General features: G+C 37.2%; 1 long non-coding RNA gene across 1 annotated transcript in view; it reads left to right on the forward strand.

Annotated features, from left to right (window-relative positions):
• Positions 1-13,778, forward strand: part of LOC123602280 — a 250,199-nt gene that overhangs the window by 104,857 nt on the left and 131,564 nt on the right. Inside the window, exon 2 of the long non-coding RNA XR_006714436.1 lies at positions 7,203-7,372. This is a non-coding gene — a long non-coding RNA (uncharacterized LOC123602280). The remainder of the gene's footprint in view (positions 1-7,202; positions 7,373-13,778) is intronic.

A 13,778-nucleotide genomic window follows, 5' to 3' on the forward strand; every position in this document is an offset into this window, starting at 1 on the left:
AGAAAGAAAAAAAAAAACAAACAAGCATTGATTATCCATACCTTTTGCTAATTTAGGTAGAAAAAAGGGTCTCTTTTTTGTCCCGTGGCTAGTAACTCCATTCCCAATCTGAAACCTACTCTCTTCCAGACTTCCTTTCTCAGTCCCTATTCTCCATTATTTCCTCTGATTTCTGCTTTTTTTTTTTTTTTTTTTTTTTTACATTCCCAACTTCTACTCCTGTCAGTATTTAACAATGCCTTAGTCACTGCAGGAAAGTACATATATACATCCATAAGTGAATATACAAACAAATTAATAAGACCCATGCTGTCCAAGTAGTGTGTGGGGAAATAGGTTCTACTTACATAAATGGGTTAGAAAAAAGCTTAGGGTGGAAAGCTGCCACCACGGGATGAAAGTGCCCAAGGCTAGCTAAAGAGATATTGTAATGGGATCACGAGTAAAATTACTTTCCATCTGAACACCAATGTACCTTGATCACAAACTCCACTTGCCTACCCCCCCCCCCAGACCCTTTGCTTCTTACACACACAAGTTAATGATTACTACCTGATGTTTTTCTCCATGTTCATGTGTGTAAGATCTTGTTTTCTTCACATTCACTATGTGGGTAACGTCTTGTGAGCTCAATAAATACGGAGATGAAACCCCTGTTTGGGGCTCTTATCTCCTCCTGGACATTAGCCTTTCTTGTATTCAATTCTGCATCTGTTCTCTTGCTGGACAAGAGAGAACTCCAGACTCATAGTCTGCAACAGTAGTGCATCTTCTCTCCTTTTTTTTGATCATGGTTTAGAATTTATTTTTTACCTTCCGAGTTTTATCCTGTTTATTCTTCAGCTCGCTTCAGTTAACCGACAATAATATGCATTTATTCAACAAATAGTTACTAACATCTTTTGAGGTCCAGTTCCATGTTTGCAAAATATGGATGTGACTTATACATAGGGCAATATATCTGCAGTAATGTTTGGAGATAGAAAATACATAAAAAGATAAGATACTGACAAGTACAATATAGAGGGTTAAAGTAGGTTTTTGCCACAGAAAGTGACTAAGACCTATTTTAACCCTCTATATTGTACTTGTCAGTATACTACAATTATCTGATTTTTTTTCTTCTTAAGGATTGGTGTGTCTGTGATGTGGAAATGGATTATGGAGGCAGAAGAGCTGACAGGAAGCTCTTGTAGGATGTGGTAGTTATTGTACTGGCCTGAGCAGGGATACAGAGAATTGCATTGACACAGCACATGTTTAAGAGATAGAGTTGCTTTTATGTTAAAGAGGAAGGGATGTGAATGATAGGGGTAAGGATGGGAGATCATGCTGGAACAACTGGAAAGATAACAGTCATCTTTTTCGAGATGCCTTTGGATTCTAACTTTACCATGTTTTTGAAATGGTTCTGGTAAAGGCCATTAATGTTCTTTTAAATTCTAAATCCAATTAAGAATTCTGAGTCCTTTCCTCTCTGGACCCCTCTGTACCTTTTAGCACATAAAATTACTCTCTCCTTTGGTTTTATATCTCTACCATTTATCTCATTTTCCTTTATGAGTCTTCTGCTGCTTCTCAACCCTTAAATGTTGGGATTCTTTCCCCTAGAGTTTCTTCATTATTTGACCCACAGTGCCTTTTGAATATCAATGCTGAGAGCTTCTCATTTGTGTTCCCAACCCAGTTATAATTCTCCTGACAGCTCTATCTATATACCATACTACCTACTAAACACCAGTGATTTTAAGTGCTGGAAGCATTTCAATAACCCAAATTCTCTTTTTCTAGGTCCATATTGTGCTCTCTGTTTTATAATTCCTTATTTTAAGAATACCTCCACCATCCACAGTGGGCTTGTGGTAAATTGAATTATTAGTCTCTGTTGCCCACTGCCCTGGATTATTATAATATGTACACACCCTTGCCATGGCTTCATGGTGGGTACACTTCCCATTCATTGCCATATGACTTGCTTTCACCAGGACAGTGGTGGTATTTATGACACAATTTAAGGTTTAAAGGCTGTTGGATGGACTTCCTTATGACTTTCTGCCTTTCCTGATAAGAAGATGATGCTTCAGGTATATGTTGGTCCAACGAGGATGAGAGGTGGAGCAGACTTGGACCCAACGTGTAGTGTAGAGTCAAGCCCAGTGGTGCTTGGCTAGTGTAGAAACAGCAGCAATGGCCTGAACAGGAAACAATTGTGTCTTGTTGTGCACCAGTGAGGTTTAGTGGCTCCTCTTTTGCCAAAGCCAAGTCATACTAAGCTCAAATGAGAGACATAATAGTCATCCCTGACCCTTCTTCCTCTGTTGACAGTCACATGGAATAATATTTAAATCTTAACTGTTTTATTTTCTTGATATCTCTTATAATTCTCATTACCTCTCTATGACCTAAAATCCATTACCATCTTTTGACTGAGCTACACTATATTTTATTACTGATTTCCTCCATGTTAGTATGGTCCTTTCCCAACCCCTTCTCATCATGCTTGCTAGAATGATCTTTCTTAAAAGGCACACTGATCAAGTCCTTCTAGTATTTACAATTCAGGAACCACCCATAACCAAACTGAAAGAATAAAATCCCAATTACATAGCTCACCCTGATTCTCATAATCTGGCCTTTGTCCACCTCTGCACCCTTATTTCTTACACTGTCCCTCATCTGTACCTTGAACTCCTGTACCACCCTGCTCATTTTCATTTCATTTCATTTCATTTCATTTCATTTATTTAATGTTTATTTGTTTTTGAGAGAGAGACAGAGCACAAGTGGAGGAGGGGCAGAGAGAAAGTGAGAGACAGAATTCCAAGCAGGCTTTAGGCTCTGAGCTGTCAGCACAGAGCCCAACATGGAGCTTGAACTCATGGACCGTGAGGTCACAACCTGAGCTGGGATCAAGAGTCAGATGCTCAACCAACCAAGCCACCCAGGCACCCCATCACTTTCATTTTAAAGCGATTTCATATGTTCCTTACATCTTTACACAGTTTCACCCCTATTTCCATCTCATGCCTATTTAATCCTTACCTTTACTTCAATTTCAAATACTACTTTATCCACATGGTTCCTCCATGTGCCTCACCTTGTCCATCTCTATTTAGACATTCTGTGTTGGGTGTGCATCCATGGTCATCTGCGGTTGCTTCTATTGGCGCCTATGAGAATAACTGGTTAATTCCTATTTGCTCTTAAAATTTACTTCAGGTGAATTTTCTATATTTTGCTAATTTTTTAATTTGCTTTCTAACCAGCAAATAAGTTTCTTAGGGCGATTACTGATTCTTTTATCTCTGTATTTCGAGATGATTCTTAACACTTCATAAATATAATGGTGGAAAAAAGGAAAGGGGAAGAGGGGAGGGAGGAGGAGAAAAAAGAGAAGGAAAAGGAAAAAAGAAGAAGGAGGGAAGATGGAGGAGAGGAGAGGAAGAAAGAAGGAAAAGAATTTTTGGGAGCGAGAACTGTAGCCCAGAAAATTTTCTCGTCACTTAGGAAAAAACTGATGACAATAAAGGTCATCTTCTTCTTAAGCAGTACTTTTCCTTCTCTGCCACAATGATTATGCAGTAAACATTTCTAAAAGAGCATCACTTTCAGTGATTGCAAACTTTCAAGATATATATAAAATATGTATGTAATTATCTCTCTATATCTAATAATAATATCTAATGAATAACTATGATTGTTAGGCCTCTGTTTTAAGAAAAGTCATTTGATAGAGCCATATCTTTTTTTTTAATAAGAGAAGTAGAAATTATTCTGAATATCTGCATTTACTGCATTCTAAGTGGGAGACAATTCAGTAATTCTGAAAAGTATCAGTGAAAACAAGTAAGGATTATATGTGGACAAGTCACTACTTAGGCAAATCCTCTTGTAATACAAAGACTCACATCCTCATTACCTGTTCATATTGAATAAAATTTAGATATCAAACCTAAGTAAGTTCCACAGTCCATCTCTACTCTTGTCTTTTAAGTCCTCTTTCTTCAGACGAACTTTTGAAGACACGTGCTATTTGTTTTCATTAAGACTTTGTTTTATTTTTTATTTTACTTTTTATTATTCTTTGTTTTTTAAAAATATTTATTTATTTATTTATTTATTTATTTATTTATTTATTTATTTTGGGGGGGGGGGATCACAAGCAGGGGAGGGGCAGAGAGAGGGAGAAAGAGAAATCTAAGCTCAGAGCCTGACGTAGGGCTCCATCTCATGAACCATGAGATCATGGCCTGAGCCAAAATCAAGAGTCAGATGCTTAACTGACTGAGCCACCCAGGTGCCCCAAGACTTTGTTTTTCTAGAGCACTGTTATGTTTGCAGCAGAACTGAGGGGATGGTAGGGAGATTTCTCAAGTACCCCCACCCCCTCATATGTGTAGCCTCCTCCCCCTTAGCAACATCTCCCACCAGAGCGTTCCTTTTGTTGCCATTGATGGGCCTATGTCTACACATTACAATTACCCACAGTATGTGGTCCTACCTGTTTATATTCTACATGTTTATAACTGAGGCAGACTTTTCAATCTCTGCATTAGTAGTTTACCTTTACTACATCTTATTGGTCAACTGTAACCTTAAAGCGTATCGCTGCTTATGCTTAATTTTGGTGTGTGTGTGTGTGTTTGTGTGTGTGTGTGTGTGTGTGTGTGTGTGTGTGTGTGTGTGTCTGTGGTATCTGTAGTGGTGTCCTGTAGTATTTGCACATTCCTTGAAAGCAGAAATTATATGTTCCTCCCTCTGACTCTACCTTTGGTGTTCCTACCTCATTCCTGGTACATACAGGCTACTTAAATTAGCCATAAACAGAGAAAGATTTTATTTTATAGAAGAAAAGGTTGAAGGCTTGAAGGGCAAAATCTTTATGGTGTGTTAGTTAGAACCTGGAACTCAAATTTGGGACCCCTGTCTCATAATTCAATTCTGATGCCTCTGCAGGAGGTCTCCTCTATTAATTAGCTCTATTAATTAGCTCCTCTATTAGGTAGTGGTTGTCCTCTATGAAATAGCCTAGAACACTTACAAAATTGTATTAGTGTGAGGCTGTAAGTATGTAATGTAAACATTTCCCTTCAAGTTACTTCAAGGAAATGTCTTCACTCTACCTCATGGTAAGAGATGTAAGAAATGATCAAAGGCAATATCTCTTGATGATCAGATAGCATTGCAAAAATAATTCATCTATTACATTTCTCTTGCCAGGGCAGCTTGATTTTTTTTTTTCCCTACACTATAATTAGGATTCTTTTCCTGACTCATTGGTGAGCATTATGGTGATGATGATGATAATAATGGCACTACCATATTATATGCTTCAGAGCTTTATGCATTTACCAGCACATTTTGGTCCTTATCACACTGATCTTTACCATACTCAGAAAGACAGAATATATACAAATATAATGTGCCACAAGGACAAGAGGGGCTGAGAACACGGAATCCCCTTGTTGCCCACTTATCTTTTGTTGCTACTTTACCCAAGGTATTTCTAGAAATATAATTTCTATACAGTTATTGTGGAAGATCTTACATTTTCACTCAGTCTTATGGACAAGCTGCTGTTTTTTTCCCTGGGAATTTTAAGTCACAATATTGGTTATAGTTTCTTAAAAACAGAGACCTGACCCTTACAGGTAACAAGCTAGAATCAAATACTTTATAAGACCTGACAAGTCAGCATTAAATAGGGGTTGTACAATCCTGTGTTCATTTTTTTCATGAAATACAGCGTTGAGGTGTGGAAAGCTCATAAATCAATATTTCTGCCCTATCCTTACCCACTCTCCTTTGCTACTCCTTTTACTGTTGACCTTGAAGGCACCAGAGTCCTATGAAAAGCCCTTGTCATCGTCACCTGGCTCTAAAGAGACTCCACCTGATTTTTGCCTTTCAAAACAGAGTTTGTGAGCATCAGCAAAACTCTTAACTCTGGACCTGAAGATATAGGTGGTTATTCACTGTCTTCAGACTCACTTGATGATGGCTTCAGTACGTGTATGATGGTGAGGAGTAGGAGTGCTTAACTGTGTGGTTTGGTTGATTGAGTTATTTCTCCACAAGGTCTTTCCATGTTAGCATTCTAAAGTCTGAAGTGTAAATATTTTCATTACTGAAGACTCTGCAGGTTTGTGATTATGGCAACAGTGTTTTATTCTTTGTCCTTCAGTTACTTTTTGAGAGTCTGCTAATCCCAATTTACGTACTGGTGAGTCAGGGAGAAATCTGGTTCTTTTATGGAAATGACTTAGGCTTCATACCAAATAGCCAGAAAAGAGTGAAATAGTCTGCTTGTTATTTTTCTCAAGGGTATAATAGCATGATAAAAACTTTGGCATTTCAGCTGCAAAATTTCATTTAGAAAATGTGATTCCCTAAACCAGGCTAATCCAATCTTGACAATATCTGAAGAATGAGTGGTTTAGACTGGGCTGTTTAGGAAAAATGTTTCCGCTGGGTCTATTTATTGTACTTCATTGACTTTCTGTCTTGCCAAGTCATTTGGAATCTAACTATCCAGGAGATGATTCTCTTGACTAAAGAAAAAAATATATATATAATATCACATTCTACTTCTTATAACAATTGATTTGCTTATAATTAGCAAAAGTAAGCTGAAGGCTTAAATGGGTGCTAAAGCTACAATATTAACCATTTCCATATTGAGCAAATGTAGAAAGAAAACACAATTTAAACTACCATTTTTAAATGTGGAGTTTCAGCAATCCTTAAAGCAGTTAATATATGTTCTGAAGTTCCATTTTGAAAAACAAATAACATGAATCAACTACGACTTGGCTCCATGATCTGAAATAATGATCTCAGGTAGGAAATCAGTATTTCTATTCAGCCAGTTCAAAAGGTAATTTTTCAGTGTGTTACTGTAATGGAAACTTACAGCCTACTTATGATGAAAAATAACTTCAGAGTCTGATAAACTGTGTTGCAGTGTCAACTCTGCTTCTTGTTATCTCTGCAGTTTTAGGGTGTTTAAACCCTTTGAGTCTTGGTTTCTTCCATCATTTAAAAAAAAAAAGCACTATTTCTAATTTTCAAGGATTTCCTATCAATTCAAGGTTGGAGCTTTGTGACATTTATTTGTTGGGTTTCTAACTGTAATTTAGAAGTGTAATTTTCTGCGTTCCCCAGGGTAAATTCACATCGAGAGTATTGTATCCCTGTTTCAGGAGGAAGATCTAAGAAGAACTTACCTTTGGATGAACTGTTTTCAACTCTGGCCTCTTAAGAGACTGTGGTCTCCGCCTGCTCTAATCCCAGTAAGGAGAACACCTGTCCCCCAGGTGTTGCTAACTGCTCATTGTCTTTTCCACAGGACCAGGCTGCAGCCAGGGCCCAGGTAAGAACACATTTTTTTTTTCTTTTAGCTTCTTAACTTACCCATCCTGCCTCCCTCAGTCTCTTTGTACTAACAGCACCCCCTCATTCCATTCCACTCAAAGTGGTGTGTCAAGCCCTGCTTCTCACATCCTAAGCAATATGTCATTAAAACTGATGAAAAAAATACATATATGTTGTTATGTTATGTGTTATGGGAGCCCCGTGCTTTGGTAGATAATGTAGCCAGTTCTGAATTTGAATTCTCGTTCTTTAAGTTGGTAGGTATCTAATTTTGGGTAGATTTATTAATCTCTTGAAGTTTATTTATCCTGAAGGAGGTAAAATATTTTTGACTGGGCGGCCACCACTGATTTTGACAACATAAGGTTCAGCAGATGTTAAGTTCTTTCTCTTTGTGTCCATTGCTTTCTGTTCCTTCTGCCCTGATCTTTGCTCTGTTCTAGTTTGCCTTGATGTTTATCCTTTTTTACCCTTTATTTTTTCGTGGTCTTTTTTGGAATACTTTTCCTGTCTGTGAGGCCAGGGAGTCTGCCATAGGAGCTGACTGTGGGAGCATCTCTTATTTAGGATTTATGGTATAATGGACTAAGTAATGTGTAGTGTTAAAATTGAAGGCATTGGGAAAATAATATTGGGTCATGTAAATCCAACGAATATAAAGAATCAAGCCCTGAAATTGGGATTAAGAAACACTGGATCCAGCAGGCAAATGGGGATACCAATTGGAAAGAAAGACCAAAGAAGAGGCTTCTGCTGTGTGTTAAGCTCGACTTGCTCTGGGAGTCATCTTACAGACTTGGGTTCTTTCCAAACGTTCACGGACATTAGGAAAACTAAATCTTCTGGTGGTCTGAGGTGAATACAGTAATTGCCTGGGGCAAGCTTTATCAGCAGCTGGGGAGGACAAAAATGACCTGACTCAGTGAGAGGTTATTATAGAACAAAAGAATGCTAAAGATTAATGTCAATAGCAAGTAGAGGTATAGGACTTCAAGAAGGCAGAGCAATGGTAGTGAAATACTAGTTAAATACCAGTGAAAATGAAAGAATGGTAGAAATCTTGGTAACCACTGCCCTACTAGATCAGTCCCAGGGGAAGGAGCATGTTGGCATCAGCCCTGAGCTGTATGTGAGCATATTCTCAGTAATTTTTATAAAGAACCACCAAAGAATGCAAGGTTAATTGGAAATGTCAGCAGTTTTTAAATTACTTCATCTTATTTTGTTTTATATGAGTTCTGAAAGCCATAGCAACTTCTTCTAGTGGCCATGGTTTTAATTTTTAATGTTTGTCTCTAAAGTATCCTAATAGATAACATTATGGAACTTCGGAATCAAACTCTCTGCCTCTACACTTGGCCTCCGCACTCAGCTCTGCTTTTTGAGGACTGCATGTCTCAGCTGTGTTTGAGAGGCACAGAAGGCACATTTGTGAATCAGAGAATATATTTTTTTTAATGTAACCTGGGTACTGTGCTATGAGACTGATGTTTATTATCTTACCAGATGTTCACTATTATAAAATAAATAGCTGACCGTGTTTCAAATCTACATCTGTTTAATTCCAAATCCTGGGCAGTGGTATTCCAGGTAGGTAATTTGAGGTTGGATCATTTTAAAAATACTGTAATATTCATCTCCCTACCCAAAGTCAGGTAAATTGAGGTCTTTTCAATCACCCTTACCGAAAATATCAATAAAGGCGATTTTAGAAATTTTGCTATTTTTATGGATCTCTAACATACCATCTAAATAAAAACATAAGCTTGTTCTGAAAATGCCTCTTTTGGACAGGTTCACCAGCCTCCCCTCTGTTACTTGGGTTATCATCTCTAAGCTTTACCCATTCAAAAACATGGAGGCTTCCATTCAACCATGCTTTATAGAAAAACACATCTGGGGTAAATGAAGAGAATTTTATCTGTATTGAAAAACATGAAAATTTATAATTGCTGCCTTTGCTGACTCGCTTTCATTATTTGGGCATGACATTTCTTTCTTAAGATTTCTGTCTGCTCTGGATTTGACATAGTCACAGTATCTTCTGGGCTGACCTCTGGATTTTTCCTATTTTATACAAAAATGTCAATTCCAGTGTTCTTATGTGTCATATATTTAAATTTTTGGTCTTTAAAAGAGAACTAGTGAATTTCCAAACTAGGTCAATTTTAGAACTAGTTTGAAATAATTGGTAAAACAAAAAAAAAAAAAAAAAGGAATTAGGAAGTTATAAACCAAATTAGAAGCACATTTTTAATTTTGCTGCTCTAACCCTAGACATGGTTGGGTGGCTTACTAAGATTTTAAACTCAAGGGTCTACAGTATCAACTGTCCCACGGGGCCAGCAGGTGTAAATGAGTGAACTGTGTGTAGGAACACTATTGTAGAGTCCTAAGCTTGTCTGAGGGAGATAGAAATTGTCACCCAACATCATCTGCTTGTTGCTCTGAAAAATCAGGAATAGCATTGCCACTTATCAAGGTAAACCAGAAATTCAGATTTTCTTTGCATTTTTTTTGGTTAATAAATATTTTCACCTAATTTAATACAGTTTAAATTATAGCGTGGGCCAAACAAAACTTCTCTGAGCTTCTCTAAATCAGACCAGTTTTTAATTTGTTTTGTTAAGCCATTATATCCATGAGTGGGTTCTATGATTGTTGGTGCTAATTATCTGTTGCTTCATGATCTCACCTCAGTCTAATGGGTGACTATAATTTACCTAGAATAGGGCCTTAGAATCTTTTCCTAACAAAGGTTGCTAACTAGGGATCCCCTGAAAAGTTAAGAAGAAACAAGAAATCTAAATAATGGGCCTATAGATTTTTGGAGAGTGAATAATACAGTATGGACCACAAAGTCATTTAATTTATGTGATAAATGCACATTAGTTTCCTGTAGTCAACTAATAAAGACAGGGAAGAAAACAGTGGGAAAGTAATCAAGATAAAAAAGAGGGCGAAAAAGAATGGTCTTAGAGAAAATGGTGACAGTAAAAAGAATGCAAGTAAAAAGAAAGGGTAGATGATCTTCAATGAAGGTCGAATGTCCTGAGCATTAGAAAAAAACTCTTTTTGTGGGGTGGCTTATCAGAGCCAATTTTTGTGGTCCTGGCACTGGTTACGAGCGTGACCCCCATGACCATGGGCAAATGATTTAAACTCTCTAAACCTCAGTTCTCTTCGGTATACAATTGGGATAATAGTGTCGTCTACAAGATGGTGTTTTTTTAAGAAGCAAATCAGTTAATTATTTGTGAAGTCCCCAGAACAATGACTTAGGTGTTATAAGCAGTCAACAAATATTTTCATTATTATAATATTTAAAAATAAAGCTATAGTTGTTAGTGAAGAATTTACCTTGGTGAAAATCTTTAATGTGTTTCAGTGTTGTTTCAATTTGTTTCATATTTAAATAAAAACAGCTCTCCTCCCTCATGAGTTTCCAAAGACTTCTGAAGTTAAGAAAGGAATAATGTGGGAACACCTGGGTGGCTCAGTCAGTTAAGCGTCTGACTTCAGCTCAGGTCATGATCTCACAGTTCATGAGTTCGAGCACCATGTCGGGCTCTGTGCTGACAGTTCAGAGCCTGGACCCTGCTTCAGGTTCTGTCTCTGGCTCTTTCTGCCTCTACCCTGCTTGTGCTTTCTCTCTCTCTCTCTTTCTCTCTCTCTCTCAAAAATAAGATTAATACTAAAAAAAAAATTAAAAAAGAAAGGAATTGTGTGTGTGTGTGTGTGTGTGTGTGTGTGTTTAAGGTTTTCTACATGAGATTGGTCTGAAGTCAGAATTTCACCTGTTTGTGGCACTGTGTCACTCTGATTTGGGCTTGTTCTTTCTGCAGAATTAATTTGTTTATTCAATATCCTAACATAGGAAGCAAAGAACTGTAAGATCAGGTCATTATTTTGCAATGCTTACTTTCTCTATCAGCTTCTGGATTGCGTAGTTCTGTGTGGGTATTCGATTTAGAACGATTAGTTCAATGGTTAATTACAGGTCTGCTTTGGGTAGACCATTTTATTTGTGATGTTTACTGATCCTGGCAAAGTTCAGCTGTCTGCTGGATGGCAACAGGATGAAGACTCTAAGTGGCATTCTAACAGTAATAAGGAGTTGTCATGAACTGTTGAGGATTTTTTTCCCAGCGAATTTGTCCACTTGATAGATTCATTAAATTCTTTAATTATTTAATTTCCCTTTTAAAGAATCTATGTAAGCTCACCAGAAACATACTGTTCTTACCTAATACTGTTCTTACCGACAAAGTAAGTTAACTTCCCAGTGATATTATATCTTCATTTGGATGCACTTTTATCATTCTTTCATTTTTGTTTTAATTAAGAAAAGTTTTGAAGAATTTATTTCTAGAGCACTTTGAGGTTAACAACAAAACTGAGAGAAAGCTTCCAGGGATTTCCCTTATACCCTCAGCTCCATCAATGGCATAGTTTCATTTTTTTTATGTTTATTTATTTTTTATTTTGAGAGGGAGAGCATGCACATGAGTGGGAGAGGGGCAGAGAGAGAGAATCCCAAGCAGGGTCTGCACATGACATGGGGCTCAATCCCATGAACCGTGAGATTATGACCTGAGCCAAAATTGAGAGTCAGGGGCTTAACTGACTGAGCCACCAAGCACCTCTAGTTTCCCTCATTATTAGCATCCACCACCAGAGTGGTACATTTATAAAAATTTCTGGACCTACACTGACATACCATAATCACCACAGCCCATAATTTATGTTAGGGTTCACTCTTGGTGTTGGTATATTGTATGGTTTTGGACAAATGTATATAGACATGTATCCATTATTATGGTATCAGAGTATTTTCAGTGCCTTAAAAATGCTCTGTATTCCACTAACTCATCCCTCCCCTCAACCAACTGGCAACCTCTCATCTTTTCGCCTTCTCTTATTCTTGACTTTTCCAGAATGTCATATAGTTTAAATCATGGAGTTGGTAGCATCTTCACATTGGCTTCTTTCACTTAGTAATAGGCATTTAACTTTCTTCCACATCTTGACAGCTCATTTCTTCTTAGTGCTGCATAATATTCTATTGTCTGGATGTATCACCATTTACCCATTCACTTGCTGAAGGATGTCTTGGCTGCTTCTGAGTTTGGCTAATTATGAACAAAGCTGGTATAAACAATTGCATACAGGTTTTTGTATGGCCATAAGTTTTCAACTCTTTTGGGGTAAATAGCAAGGGGGGCCATTGTCTGGTTGGAGTATGTTCAGTTTTAGAAGAAACTGAAAAACTGTTTTCCAAGGTTCTTTCATTTTTTAGTATGTGAGTTTAAACTAGTATTTTATTTTTCTAAAAAATTGTGATTTTGTGACTGAGAAGAAAGTGAACCTTTCCTCCTTCTCTCCTTCTTCCTCATTTGTTTTCTTAGTGTACTACTACAAGGATCCATTTTCACTACCCATTCAAATTCGAAGGCTAGGCCCATGGTTTGTACTCAATGAATAAAGTATTATCCTTTTGAACTTCATCTTATACATTATGATCTGTTTTCTGGCTTTTCCTTTTAGGTCTTGCCTACTGATTTTAGTGCATTCTCAACTCTGTTGGTCCAGTTTCTAAAATTGTCACCTTAAGTTAGAAATCTGTGCCATAACAGTCTATCCAAAGTATTAAGAAAAGCAGAAATTCAGTGGCATGAATGCTTGAAGAAGAAGAAAATTGACAAAGACTGACAATGATTGGATTGGTTCTTGGCAGGGCTATAGATATTTCTTTTCATTACCATTTTTACCTGTTTCTATTTCTGGAAGTGGAGAGTAATTTTGGAGGTAACTAAGTTTTCATTCCCTTAGTACTTATATTTTGCCAATTTCTCAAAAATCACTTACATATCTAATTAAATTGTAAACAAAGCCTATTTAATTAATCAGCAACAGAATTTTAAAGGAAAAGTACTGCTTTCTATTTAACCCATATGCCAGTTTGCCAACTTTCAAATGTATCATTTGTCTTCTTTCTCTGAATTTGCATACAAACACACACACACACACACACACACACACAGCATTATGTATAATAAACACACACAGATGCATGTACTCAGTCCTTGTCATTTGTGGATTTTTGTGTGTATGAATTCACCTACTTGGTAAAATGTACTTGTAACCCCCACATTAATATTCACAGTGCTTTTGTGATCATTCACGGACCTATACCTCTGCAGGGGGGGAGAAAAATCTGTGGTGGCCCCATCCATATACTGCCAGCTATGGTCAAACAAGGTTTGACTTGACCTTATTCTTTTGGCTCTCATACTGTAAATAAATGTCCATTTCACAATCTGTTTAGTGACAACATTTTTCAAATTTGTGGACTTTTTGTGGAAGATTTCATTCTTTAAAATGGCCTCCAGATATAGTGCTGA

This window comes from Leopardus geoffroyi, chromosome A1, assembly GCF_018350155.1.
Source record: "Leopardus geoffroyi isolate Oge1 chromosome A1, O.geoffroyi_Oge1_pat1.0, whole genome shotgun sequence".
In the NCBI taxonomy this organism is placed as follows: Eukaryota; Metazoa; Chordata; class Mammalia; order Carnivora; family Felidae; genus Leopardus; species Leopardus geoffroyi.